We start from the raw sequence: 15,514 nt of genomic DNA, 5'->3' as shown, positions 1-15,514 counted from the left end.
ATGATGTTAGGTGATGGTGGGCAGATTTTGTAAAAAAAATGCTAGTAGTGGAAGGAGTCAAAAGAATTTACATGAAAAATCTTACCTAATTGTTTGAGCATTTCTCAATATGAAATACAAAATACCAAAAGAATAAAAAAAAAAAAAAAAATTGTGGATCAAAGTGAGCCCCTGCTGCTATTAATGGGAATCCTTTTAGAAGAATGACACTATCTTAGTAGATTTTATACATTTTAATTTGTACTTATGTGGATTTTTGAAGAGTTAAATAAAAAAATGGTCCATGTAATTATACTGTTTAAATTTAGAAAGTGAGAAAATTAGTCACTAAATGTTTTGGGAATTTATAAAATTAGTTCTTTGGTGTCCATTTGGTACATGGACAAAAATAGTAAGATAAAGACTATCAAACATTATCATGTTTGCATCACAATATGAGACACTGCCTCATATCGTTACGTCTTCATAAATAGTGAAGACCATTTTTATTTTTTATTTTAAAAAAAATAATAATTCTGACTAGAAAATCTTGGCATCTATTTACCCAAGCATGATGACTTGGATCAATAATAAAGATTCAACAGAACACATCACGTAAGTGACAAATGACAATAGTCGTTTTTTCACTTGTTATCATTTTTATTTTTACATCACATCAAAATACTTTAACAAGTTAAAAACAAAAAAAAAACCCACTAAATACATTAACAAATACAGCCGTTATGTCTATAAGGGGTAACTCAATCGGTTGAGGACTATGCCTCATGAAACGGAAGTCACTAATTCGAATCCCTCCTCCTCTCTCTTGTGTGGACATGTCAAAAAAATACAGCCGTCATTGCTTTTCATTTTCTTGTTATTCTTTTACATCGTTGTCCTTTTTTCTTTATCATCATTATAAAGTAAATATAATGCTCTATTTGTTTCGGCGTAAAAGGTTTTTAAAAAAATGTTTTCAGTGTTTGGTAAGAGTAAAAATAATGGTCAACAAAAGTCATTTTTCAGTTTTACCATAGAAGCCTTTTTAATTTTTTGAAAACGAAAACGAAAACTGTAAATCGTTTTCTGGATTTAAACTCTTCATTATTACACGTACATTTGTGGGAATCCATCACCGTCGACCATTGGAGTTTGTTGATAACCCGACTCTATTGTCGAAAATTCTCCAATTTTAGTATCCGATTGCTGAAATCTGACAGACCAAATTCCGGACTAACTGGTTGGAATCTGAGTAGTACGGTCGGAATACGACTAGTACATCTGGATTTCAACCAAACTGGCCAGAATTTGACTAGTGAGGCAGGAATCTGGTGACTTTGCCTAATTCCAGCAAACAAAATTCAGGCCAAACTGGCCGGAATCTGACCAATACAGTCGGATTCTATATTGGCCGGAGGCTGGTCTGTCGGAATCCGGCCGTATTGGTCAGATTCTGGCCAGTTTAGCCTGAATCCGGTAATGTCGGCCGAACATCTTCGAATTCCGGCAACAGTTGCTGAATTTTGTTTTACGCTGGTGGTAATTTTTTCTTTTGAGTCAAACACTAAAAATATTTTTTAAAAAATTATTTTATCAAAAATATTTTACTACCAAAAACGTACCATGTCAAAACAAAATGAAGATAATTTAAATTATCAGGAAAATGTAATATTATACATGATTTCTTGTTCGTTGCAATGTTTTGTCTTTAATGTGAACCTTAAATACTAGGACAGCTGTGGTGACTGGCGACTACATCAATGAGAAGTATACATCTTTGACTGCTTTTGTCTGCCCTACTTTCTAGCTTAGGAAAAACCAATAGGTCAAAAAGAATTATGAAGTCCTTGATCCTATGATTTTGTAGGAATCTTCAGTTCATATGAAATAGGGAATGCAGTTTCATAGTCAATATTTTAATTAATTCTTTTAATGGTGGAACTGCCTCTCGCTTTTGAGAGAGTAGTCCTCCAAAAATTTTCTAATTTTTAAAATTAATTTTTTTTCCCCAATTTTTATTTTTATTTTTTTTTAAAAGTTCTGTCTCCATTCATCTCAAATCTTGGTTCCATCCCTATGTATATGATACTATATGGTGAATATATTATCAAACTATTTAAAATTATGTGTATAATTAAATGCAACAAATTAGGTCATCTTCTTTACAAGTCCTTATCCCATTTTGGGGTTCAACTGTAATCATTATACATTAGTAGATGCTCAAAGTGTTTCCCATAGCCTTTCCATTCATGAATTGGGAGGCATTATTGCAAAAGCTGCATTCACTATTTTCACTGTGGCTTGAAGGCAAGACAAGCCCCTCTAGGAATAGTTTTAGTAAAAAGTTTATGATGATGTTATATATTTTCACAAAATGGCGTGGTAGTAAAAGCAGATTTGATCTTCCATGATGCCCCCAACAACTTTATAGGCAATGACATACTAAAATTCATTCTATTTTTAAGAAAATTTGACCGTGTTAAATCCTTTCAAATTATTTGTCTGAATTTGAAAGAATTCGCACAGATGATTATAGGAGACCATTTATAAGATTCATCTGTTCAAATAAAAATTTGATTATCTAACCACTTATCCGATCAGATGGGTCCATAAGTGGTATCTCACAATTAGGGACCGAGCCAGACATTTGGCTGGGAGGGGGCCAAACAAAAAATAAATTAAAATTTGTGGTCAAATTATAAATACAAAATATATTTGGTGGATTTGGTATCTCTTAATGTTCAAATTTTCAACGCCTTCTTGAGTCTCTTCTGTGTTTGGAAAAAAAAAAAAAAAAAAAAAAAAAACGCATCTTTTCAATACATTTCTTCTTTTTTTTTTTCTTTCTTTTCAACTCTACACTACATCATTTACGGCACAAATCAATATTTCATTTCATTTAACATGTATTATCAGTCACAATATTGGGAAGTGGTGCTTTTTACGGTTTAGTTGAACCGCCTATTAACCTTAAATTTATTCATTAAAATTCAAACTCCTGCAAAGATTAATATTCTTAAGAATTTTTTTTTAAAAAAAAAAATCTTATTCCTAAGTTCTCAACACTCAAGAACGAACCTTCAAAAAAATATGTTGAGAAATTTGCTCCTCTGTTTTTGGTCTGCACCTATACTTTAATTCATTTCTATTTCTCCACAAATTATAGCTCGTTTCATAAAGAACTAAATGACACAGATAAGCTCTGAAAGGTTTATTCTTCCACAATTTAACAGCAAAAATGAGCAAGGGCCAAATAGACTGAAAATCAAACTATATTTGTTATTTTTTTTTTTCAAATGAACTGGGGGGCCGGGGCATAGCCCCTACCGGCCACCCCCCAGCTCCGTCCCTGCTCACAATCACTTGCCAAATTTTTTTCAAATTTGGACAAATAATTTAAGAGGATCTTGATCCAATTCAAGTAGGTGGATGTGAAATTTACATGTAATTTATTTATTGTTAAAATATTAATTAAAGGATTAAATCAATTATTTTATACGAGCTTAAGTTTTTGAGAAAATTGTAATTCAAAAAACACATACCACGTTTATAAATTAATGTGATAGTTCACACGATATTTTCTAAAATGTGAACCGACACATTAAATTTATTTTCATAAAAAAAAAAAAAAAAAAAGAACAAAAACAAAGATCGACACATGAACAAAAAATTATAGTAAAAGATAAGAGCACCCAACATTTTCCTAGGTGGTGAGAAAAACATGGTGACAGCAAATGCAATCCAGGTGCAATGAATGAACAGACACAGAGAGAGTGGTAAATGTTGAATGTGGTCCAACTCCAAATCTCCCCAAAAACGTAGCACGTCACATTCAGTTTTAGACACCATCTTAAATGATATGTGAGGGTGTTCCCGAGGTTCTGTACACCATGTCCTTGGAGAAGAGAAAGTTTAGGGGTCCCTACCCCTCAATAATGGCCCAAACTTGGTATCATCAATAGGAGGAAAACCCCAACCCGACAGCCCCTAATTAAGCTAGGGTGATAAAAGCCCAATAAAATAAACAGTGACCCTCTGGGCCCCAACTATACCATGTGACTAAAATGGTCCAGGAGATGTACTTCATTTATCTGATTTGTATACGGATAGGTTCTTTTCATTCCTACTTTTGGTTTCACATCATTCTCTCTCACATATTCTCTCTCACATAATTGAGTCCACCATTAATTTGATGGGTAATGTTATTTGATAGACAATTGTCATATGACTTTGAAAGTAAAAATTAGTTATTGTAAATAATAATAATTTAAGGGTTAATTTTTATTGCTATATCATCTCAATTTTATGATAGTCGTATGAGAAATAATTGTTGTAACCCCCCAGAAAACAGATATGAGAGAAGGAGGGAGTACCTTTCCCTTTTTACTTTCCGCTCCTACCCTCTACCTCTCATTCTGTTTTTTTGTTTTTGTTTTTGTTTTTTCTTTTGATTGTAGGTGTTCTCCGACCAAATTAGCGATTTTGGCCTCTCTGCTATGCATGCATCCATCTACCTCCGTATTGTGTTGTTCATATCTTTTCTGGCCGTTGTTGCTGTTTGCAGGTTGTATTTTTACTTTCAATAAAAGTTTTCTTTTCTTTATATCTGCCCTCATAGACGATTTATAAAATGAAGGTTAGTCAAGTGTGAGAGGTTATTTCTCACGACTTTGATAGTTCAGTGTGAGAGTTTATCTCTCACGGCCGGTTCAAACAAATTTTTTTAGGATATTTGGCTACCATTGTCTTAGATCTAGTCTATTCTGGGCAGATCTAACTATTTTTGTGCATGGGTTAGCGGAAGATGAAAGTCATATATATCACTTTATTGTAAGAATTTTATTTGTATCTTGATTAGGTAACCTCATAGTATGTGCCTATGATTTTGCATAACTTTATACTTTGTGATGTAAGAGCTTTATGCTCGTGATCTTTGATAAATAAAATACTCAAATATTTCGTTAATAGTTGATTTAAAAAAAAAAAAAAAATTGTTGGAGTTATACAAAAGTTGTAAGCGTATTATAGCTTCATGCCAATCGTATAACAATTTACTAAGAGGTATGATAGGTTTACAACCTTTGTACAACTCTTGTACAATTTTAATAGTTTTTTTTCAAACTAACTACTAAATCTGTTTTCCTACGTGTGGATCTTACATATTTAATTATTATTTTTTCTTTAAAAAAAAATGATTGAAATTATACAGGAGTTGTAAACTCCAATAATAAATTTGGAGGGACATGCATTGTAAAAAATTGAAATCTCAATAGATATTGCAAAAATAGAATTTTTTTTTAAAAAAAAAATAGAAGGGGGTATAAATAGTTTTTCCACAAATTGATAGAGAAAATAAAATTTAAATTTTAAACGGTTTATATATATATATTTTAGCTTTTGAAGTTTTGTCTTCTACTACCAGAACTCTTATTAGGGCAAGGACCAAAGGCCACAAACGGTTTACTCGTAGGGACGGTTTAGGGCCTTTAAGGAATCTTCTTTAGGGTTAGGCTAGGGTTAGGGGTAGGGCCCATAAATATTGGTATTTACGAAAAGGAAAAAAGAAGGGGTGGGCCCACCTATTATAGCGACAAGGAAGTTTTAAGAATCTTGTACGTGTTTTTTTGACCCTTGCAAAGCCTATGCCTGTATGAGATTAATGCGATCAATAGGCACTTTGGAATATCATCATCCCCATTTAAATAGACAAGTGAATTGATTTTATTTTGTTATATATGATTTGCCCATGAAGTTATGTAATTTAAAATTTTTTAAATATCGTGAAATTAGGGATGGAATCTAAGATTTTTTATTTAGAAACATCAACGTATGAACGAGGGATCAAATTTACTTTTAGGAGAGGTCAAACCTAATTTTTAAGCCTAAAAATTCATATATTAAACTTAATAAAAATTCATATATTAAATTTTATATTATAAAATAACTCATTTTCATTTTACTTGAATATAAAGAGGATCATTACCGAGGTTGTGTAACACCCAAGAATAATAAAGCATCTAAAATTATGTAAATAATAGAATTTAGTATTAAATTAAATGCACATAATAAGAAATTAGAAATATAGAACCTGCATTTAATGCGGCATGTCATGATCTCAATTGATCGATTACCAAGTTCGATCGGTCGAGTGGCGATAGGAATGGATTAAATGTTGTCGAATTGTTCTCGATCAATCGAGAGAAAAGCTTGATTGACTGAGTTCGGGTTACACCGACTTCTTGAGCATATTAAATCCCAAGAATTGAGGAAAAACATAGGTTTCCATCCTCTTGCTCGAGAAAGGAATAAAAACATAGTTTTCCTACATTTGTTATAAAAGTTTACTTTGATTTTGAGAACACACAAAAAAAAATTTGGTTTGACTGTAATACCTTAAGCATTATTCAAACATAAAAGATTAATTTATCATAGCAAAACGGTGATTATCTTTTTTCTTCAAATGAAAAGGGTATAGGTTCTCTTTCATATTTAGCCATGCATGCATGATACAAGCTTTTGATTGGGAGGGTAAAAGTAAATTTTGTAGAAGGCAAAATAATAAAGTAATATTTAAAAATCATGCATATTGCAGAATAGTAGAAGTTTTGGGCTCCATGTAACACGGGAATATCCATTAAGATTTTCTAATCAACGAAGTAATAGTGGGTTAGGATATGTGGGGTGACTTAAATTTCTTCTCAAATCTCTCTTTATGTTTATGCAAATCTCTCGTTGAAAATGTCATAATATGCAATCATTTTGCCCTTTTTCTTTTTCCTGGGGTCCCTCTGGCACGCCAAGCTAAATCCAATGATTAATAAAATTAAATCAAACATCAACTCTAATAGGGACTGGTGTTTGTTTCATTGACTATAAAGTGCATGAAAAGAAGAAAACATCAAGGAAAGCAAAGTTCATGGATCGCTTGACCTGAAAAAAATAGGGACACCCAGATGGAAAGTGAGTGGATAAACAAAAAGAATTCAAGGAAAACACATAGAATCAATTCCCACATCATCTGATGAAGTTTGAAGTGACAGTGAGACGAAATGATGTTATTTCTAAAATAAACGTAATTATCTTTTGAAAATATGGATAATAATATTTTGTTTCATTGAAAAAAATTATATTATTTACACATTTTTCATTTATCATATATAGGACAAAAAAAATATATATTATAGAAGTTCACAGCGAAGCTAGAGATTTGCCTTAATTAATTAGGTCATTTTTTTTCTGTTTTCTAGGAATATTTTACCTTTAGATCGACCAAAACAAACAAAGCAGTTAAACTTATCCAACTGATTAAAATCTTAATGCCCAATATATGGAAGATGGATGGCTAGCTTTTTCGATCAGAAATATTTTCAAACACTATGAAAATAATTTGCATCTAAAAGGATTAAATGCAAGACACATTTACCTTAAAATAGGGTAGAAAAATTGTAACAGTACGTGTTGTTATGGTTATTACAACATTTACCATATATGAATCCGTTACAAAATAATATAATAACCCACGTAACACTTACTATGTCAACACAATGTAATGTTCCGCTCGAGTTCTTTTACTAGTAACCTACTCTTCATGATACGTAATTTCCAGGTGATCGAGCTACTCGAGTTCTTAATACAATAAGATCATATGTATTTTACATTTTTTATAATGCATCGAAAGTTGAGTAAAGTTTATCTTCGCACTCATTTTTTTTCTCATCAGTTATATATTAATTAGTTAACATGTCGTGTTTTAAATGACATCTCATTTCAGTCACTTAAAATAAATAAAATTTAAAAATATGAACATAATAAATTAATATGAAAATAAAATACTTAAATCACATCACGTTAACCCATATAAAATAGATTTGATAAATGAATAAGTGATCACTCGTAATAGATCGGATCAGAGATTGTGACCCACAGAGATAGACTAAAACCAGAGCCATATATGAGGCAACCGTTGAATCATATGAACCCTATCAGAGACGTGGCGATAAGTCAGAGAAAATTGTTAATAGAAATAGTTTAGGAAGATGATCGAGTTTAAACATAGAGGTTCGAGCGTGTGAACCCCCATGTGTAGATCTCGTGATGCAGTGTCAGCAAACGTGCCAACTTGCCATTCCCAAAGTCATTACTCTCATATTATAGATTTTTAATATATATATATATTCCAGTCTCTGTTTGAATTACACGCCAAAAACAAACAAATATTTTTACTGTACGAAGGTCACTCTTTTTTTTTTTCTTTCTTTTTTGGGTCACTCATTTTAGCACTCAAGCTTTATGATTTCCCAAAGGCTTCCCATTTTTTTAACGAATAGTCAGATCCATGATTCATGATTGTACTATACCCACACACCTACTGTATAAACTACAGCAAACCCAGCTGTAAAAACATCTCTTGGTCAAGAAAATTCCTACAAATACTCACTCTTTATCAATCTCATATATATATATATATATATAGATTGATTTTGAGTTTTACGGGTGCTTTTTTTGATTGTTGCAAAACAGTAAAAGTAAGTAAAATAATTTGTTGGGAGTGCCGACAGAATCCTACGGAATCTTACTCCGATACTTCAGTCAATTTTTTATTTTATTTTTAAAATCAATTTATATGAAAAAGAAAAACACACTAGTGAGAGTGATACATGGTGTAACAGACTTATTCATAGGCATAGAGTATTGTTCAGCCTAAATGATCAAATTTTTTTTTCTTCATACAACATTGTCGATCTACTTTAAAACAACCTTAAATTAAAAAAAGAAAAAAATATTGATGAATTGATAATACCATATCAAAAAAAAAAAAAAAATACAAAGCAATATTTTTGATTGTTGCAAAATAGTAAAAATAAGTAAAATAATTTGTCGGGAGTGCCGACAGAATCCTACGGAATCTTACTCCGATACTTTAGTCAATTTTTTATTTTTTCTAAATCAATTTATATGAAAAAGAAAAACACATTAGTGAGAGTGATACATGGTGTACCAGATTTATTCCTAGGCATATAGTATTGTTCAGCCTAAACGATCAAATTTTTTTTTCTTCAGACGACATTGTCGATCCACTTTAAAACAACCTTAAATTAAAAAAAAAAAAAAATTGATGAATTGATAATACCAGATCAACCCCAAAAAAAAAAAATACAAAGCAACATTATATATATATATATATATATATATATATATTATTAATCTGATTCACAAAAGAGGGTAGTGAAAGTTCAGAACTGCCCCTGCCATGAGATAAGAGGTCAAAGTGGTCCATAGCTGGTCAAAGAACTCGAGGTTCCAGGACAGAAAGGTCATTTGGATTGCAGTACACATAGGGTGTCGAGCCCAATTACTTCTCCAGCCATTAGCCTATTCGTACAAGTAAAACTCAGTTTTAGTACCAAAATTCAACTTTAATCACTGCAAATTAAGTGTACAAAGGATGATGATGATGATGGAAGAAAGGGCATCTCTCTTTGTGAAACCAAAAAAGAGTCTCTCTCCCACGTTGATCCATCTTCTACTGTTGATACCACCTTTTGTTTATTAATTTTCAACATGCATGATCTGTTTAAAAAATTGGAAAAAAAAATACATAAAATATTCATCTGTGTCAGCAGAGCACACCAGATCCACACAAGGCTCAGCTGCAATGGTTGAATGGAATCTCCATCTAGACCAGAGAGAGATGTAACCTGTAAGAGATCTCATTGATAGACCCATCACTTCAATCATCAATGTCCAGAGAACCCAAATGAGAAAATTGGGAAATGAAGAAGGTAGGTCACCTACTAAATCCATAAACCAAAAACGAAACCAGAGAAATTAAAAAAGGGGGGATTGGGGAGTGATATTGGGATGCTGAAGCTAATTTTGATTCTCTTTCAATTTCAATCTCTCTCTCTATTTTCAGACAGTCAACAGTGGAACTAACAGCAACATCAAGAACCCGTCTCCTTCAATGGAGATTAAGAGCTCAAAAAAAAAAAAACAAAAATCCAACCCAAAAAACATCAAAAAGGGGAAAAAATTTATATACACGTATATGTCATCCTCTTCCTCATCCTCCTCTGACGTCAAGAAAAGCTAAACTGGGATTTTGACCATAACCAAGAACGATCTCATGATAGAACCAAAGAGGAAAGAAAGACAGGTATAAGCCCTCTCTCTTTCCCTCTTTCAAGAATCGCTATAGTCTCTCCAGCAGATGAGCATGGTGACGCAGCGCCTCACGATGTAGAACCTTGCCCTCTGCTCCTTCACAAGCCGAGCGCACTTTCTTGTGAAAGAACACCTTCTGTGTGAGGAACTCTTCATGAAAGGAGCAGTAGAGGAGCGGCTTCTGGATGACCCTTCTTTCTTTGACAACTTCCACTTCTCGTCAAAGTAAAACGGTGGCGGAGCACTTGCTGTAGTAGTACAAGAGGAAATGGAAGCCATGGATGTAATTAAGACTACTCGCAAAAGACTGGTCGGCTTTTTGAAAGAATTCTCCCTTTTCTCTTTCTCTCTGGATTTTGGCAAAGAGAGGAAAAAGAAAAGCAACAAGAAGAGAGAAAAGAAATCAGTGGGTGAGTACTGAGTAATGAACTGAGTCACTGAGGAAAAGGAATGGTGGGTTAGGGTTGCTATTTATAATGGGTTGGGAAGGAAGAAAAGGCGTTGCAGATGGTGTGGCAGTGGGTATCACCTTGGCCTTCTTTGCCTCGAGAGGCCCACCTAATATTTTTTTTTTCTTTTTTTTTTTTTTGTATTTATTAAATTAATAAATATTTTTTAATTTGTAAATAAATAATACTATTATAGCGATGTGGGTTCCCAAAGCACACGTCATGGGGCTACTTAATTCAGTGAAAGGGAGGGGGAGGGGAATTTAATGCACGAAATCTCACTGAGCTTTGTGGGGGCTATAACTGTAAATTTCTAGGGTTATTATTACCAAGAAAAAGCTTTTGTAGAGAGATAAGGAAAAAAGATTACAGAAGATCAAATTAGATACTCTTGCTTTTTTGCAAGCAAGTTAACCGATTGGCGGATAAAAAAGGGTCTCGTGACATCACGCGCTTGAAGTTTAGGTAGCCAGGCCCTGCGCTGAGTAGGATTTTGAGGAGTGACTGTGCATGACGTGGAAGCCACTTCTGTTAAGCAGAGAGTGAGATGGAGAGATTTCCTGTTATTTTTCTTAAGCTAGAGATTAAGACATTTTTGTCACGTAATCACATTAGGTACATATTGGGTTTGTATTCCTCTTGCCCATTGGGACCTCTAAATTATAGTTTACAATAAATTAATTAATAAAAACAAAAGAAATCGCATCAAGAACAACAATGATAGGTGAGATAAAAACCCTTTCTCTTTGGGAAATTACACAAGAAAACAACGTTTGATTGAAAAACCTCCTATTTTTTTCTTTTTTGTCGTCACTCTTCACGCATGGGAAGAGTGGGGTTACATGATGGCAAAATCCCTCCTTTTATATTGGACCACACAAAAAACAGTTTATTATTCAATTAGGAGTAATGATTCACTATCACCTAAATATACAACTTTTTACCACCTTGTCTATGTGGCAAGGTGGTCCCCTACTAACTTTAGAGTTTTTTTATTTTTAAAAAATAAAATAAAGTGGGGGACCACCTTCCCACATAGACAAGGTGGTAAAAAGTTGTATATTTAAGTGGTAAATAATCATTTCTCATTCAATTAGACACGGTTACAGTTATATGTACTACATAAACTATGACATTTTACTTGTAACACAACAAATATTGATATTGATAGGGTTGTTATTATAAGTTTTACTATAAGTTCTTTTCAGGTTGATGTAACGGTTCATGTTATATACTTTTTAGATCAATCAATAAAATGTAGATTGATGTATTATATTTATCACGATTAATATTTATTAAATCAGGCATTAAATTGTAAATTGTCATATGGGAGTTAAGGTGACACTTTTTTTTTAAAAAAAAAAAAAGAAAAAAAAAAGCGTGCAATACATTATTCTCTTGTTATTTTTCAATCTTCTTGCTTTTCAAAATTACCATTGGATCTGTGAGGCATATGTCCTACAGATCCAATGATGATTTTGAAAAGTGGAAGAATGAGAGAATGATTAGAAGAAAAAATTAATCATTTCTGTTAAAAGAAATAGACGTGTTATACATCCTGCTCTGGTTATTTTTCTTATCCTCTCACTTTTAAAAATTATCATTAGATCTGTAAGACCCATGGGTAAAACCCACATAAGCTCTCCATAAATCTAATGATAATTTTGAAAAAGGAAAAATTATAATTTAGCCCACCAAACTACTAAGCGTGTTGCAATTAAGTAGTCTCGCGAACTATCAACGCTTGAATTTTGACTCCCAAACTACAAAAAAGTTTTAAAATTACTAATTTTATCGAAATATATTTATACGGGACATAAATGTCTACCTGATCTAGGAGATGACATACATTCTGAGCTGTAAAATAACTTTTACAAACTAAATTTTGATCTTAAAATACAAAACAAACTACAAAGGATCAAAAAAAACATTTAAGAATGTATGTAAAACACCAATCGATATGAAAATTAGAATTTTGGAGGGAAAGAAGTTTAATTGGAAAACGTAAATTAGGCATCTGGCTAGCTAGCTTCCATGATCCGAGGTATAGCCTTTCCATCCCGTTGAACACCTGTATAGCTAGGGTTTGGTATTCAAATGCAGTGAAAAGGGTAAAAACAAAAAAATTGATGATTCTCTTCATACGTATCACCTTGGAATGCACCTCTTAGAAATTATATCGAAAAAATAAAAGAGGAAAAAAAAAAAAATTTTGAATTATATATCTATATATTCTTGTTTTTCCCAATAACCCACCAATTAATAGGTGTCAGCTCCTCATAAAAAACAGTAATATTGATGTCCACTAGTTACAGGGAGTGACCACTGACCACCTCACGCACGCCCCTATACGCGGTGCACGAACCGCACCGACCACCGGACTCAAAAGACCCAAAGGGCGGTGTGAAAACAATCATGAACATGTTTGCATCATTGCATGCATGGGATCAGCTCTAATTAAAAGACTAAAATACGATGGCCTGGGTGTGTGGTGGGGGGGGGGGGGATGTGACCGTACGAGGGATTCATATCGATGGAATAGCTTAGAATAAACAAAGTGACAGGATGTTGCATGATAAATCAGAAGTGCCATTTTGAGCTTGAAGACGTGTACGTACAGGAGGAGGTCCGGACCAATGCCATTGTGCTGTGTTTCATCATGGGATATAGGCACAGTGATTGAGTCTCTGTAGGTTGCCAAAACTGCGAAGGGAATGATCAAAGGTACATTTGTAACATCTCATCAGAATCAGATCCTAAAATGATCAATCCTCTGATTCACCCATCGAGGCCCGGACCAATGCCATTGTGCTGTGTGTTTCACCATAGGGTATTTTTGTTTTTCAAATGCTGTTTTTTAAAATTTAAATTCTATTTAGTATTTATTTTTATTTTTTTAATTTAGTCTTAAATTTTTTAAATCATTCAAACATAATTTTAAAAAATAATTTTTTTTTCGATATTCATAATTTTGAATACTTTTTAAAAAATCGTACACCTAAACGAGTCTTAAATAAATAAACATATAAACTTAAAAAAAAATTAAAAATTAAAAATTAAAAAATTAAAACCGATACGGCAGCTAGGCTACACAATTGTCCGGGCATGTACTTTTTTATTTGTTTTAAACAAAATCTGGTATTTATTTATTTATTTATTGCGCTTTTGTGACCAGGGCAGTGCATATATTCGGTGAGTACGTAATATACATCACTTTCAAAACATACGTGGTGTAGTTTTTTTTTAAAAAAAATAAAAAATTCAAAATCAATTTTTATGCATGAAATCTTATGTTGTGTGGGTCTCCAACTATTTGGTGCAGGAAAATTATTATTATTATTTTTTTGTTAAGGAACAATGTCATATAAGGGTTGATATATGAATAATAGAGTGACGTATAACATTACTCATATTTAGCATTCCTATCTTCGACATTCTTATGACCGTGTGAGTCAGTTTTCGAGAGTAGTTAGAGTCGGAGATGGAGCTAGAGGCAGAGGTGGATAAAATCACGTGGAAGTAAGGACAGATGTTGGTTTTCATTTATGACGAAATTTCGACTGGTTCCACTTTTTTACAAAATTAATACAAAGATACCGTTTTTATATTTTGTGATGTTTTATTGTTTTAATTAAGGAACATGGCAGCGTTTTAAACCCATGGGGTGAAAGGCTCGCGGAGGTTAGTGGGTGATGGGCGAGTTAAACAAGGCTGCTAATGTTTCCCATGGGGTGAAAGGCTCGCAGAAGTTAGTAGGTGATGGGTGAGTAAAACAAGACATATATGGACTAAGGATTTCGACAAAGGAAGCTCCACTAGAAAAATGACCCGACCACAACCAAGAACATGAAGGATTGAGATCGGAGGAGGGGAAGGGTGAGAGAAACATGTAGAGGTGAGGAGTGGGGAGGTTGATGGCAGTTTGGGAGGTGGGGGGGGGGGGGGGGGGGGAGAGGAGGCCATGTTGCGCAAGGGAAGAGGGTGGTGGTGAGAATCAAGGAGGAAGGGTATGAACGGGGGAGAAAGGAGAGGACGGAGATATAAGGTCTCTTCATCTCTAGCATCTTTGGAAAAAATTAGTGACATTTGTGTTATTACTTATAAAGTCTAGTATCACCTATTAAGGAACTAATGTGAGACTAATATTCATAACTAGTGCTTTTATATATAATCCATGTACTATATATAAGCTATTCATCTTCCTAACGTAGAAGTGAAGAATCTTCTTCCTTTAAATTACTGGCGTCATTAATTGCTAGGGCCACGTCTTGTAGTGCTTGAGTACCACATGGTGTTACTAACTAGATTGCTTTGATATAATTTGTAACTATTCAGAGAAAGTGCTCACCATATCTAGACTATCACTCGAAAAAGACTAATCAATGTAAAGCTTTCTTATAATGACTTATAAAGTTCAGTCTCACCTAACAAATAAAAAATCAATATGAAACTAATATCCATGAGTACTTTTATAATTCACTCACTCTATATAAGTAATTTATTTTCTCACTACGAGATTATGGTGTTACAGTTTTAACAATGAACATGAATATATGATAACCTTGAGTTTTCCTTTGATGTTTGGGAATAGTAAATAGTAAACATATGGTAAAGTAGAAACCTTTAAAGTTATTTTTTCCTTTTTAACACCCAATTACCACGGTGGTCCCAAATTTTGCATGGTGAACAAAGAACTAGTACACTCTATATATAAAGAATATATGCACGGGTGCAACTTTAACTCTTTTATTAAATATCAAGTGGTGTACGTAGAAGTCAAATTTAATGCATCTCGAATGCGCATGTGAAACAAAGCCAATAATATTCTCTCCATCCCAAGTTTGTCCTATGCCTCTTCCATGCATACATAAGCAAGAATTTGATCAAATAAAAAGAAAAAAAGAACACAGAATATATAAAAT

This window comes from Alnus glutinosa, chromosome 3 (genome assembly GCF_958979055.1).
Source record: "Alnus glutinosa chromosome 3, dhAlnGlut1.1, whole genome shotgun sequence".
Classification (NCBI taxonomy): Eukaryota; Viridiplantae; Streptophyta; class Magnoliopsida; order Fagales; family Betulaceae; genus Alnus; species Alnus glutinosa.
This window is presented reverse-complemented; position numbering follows the sequence as displayed.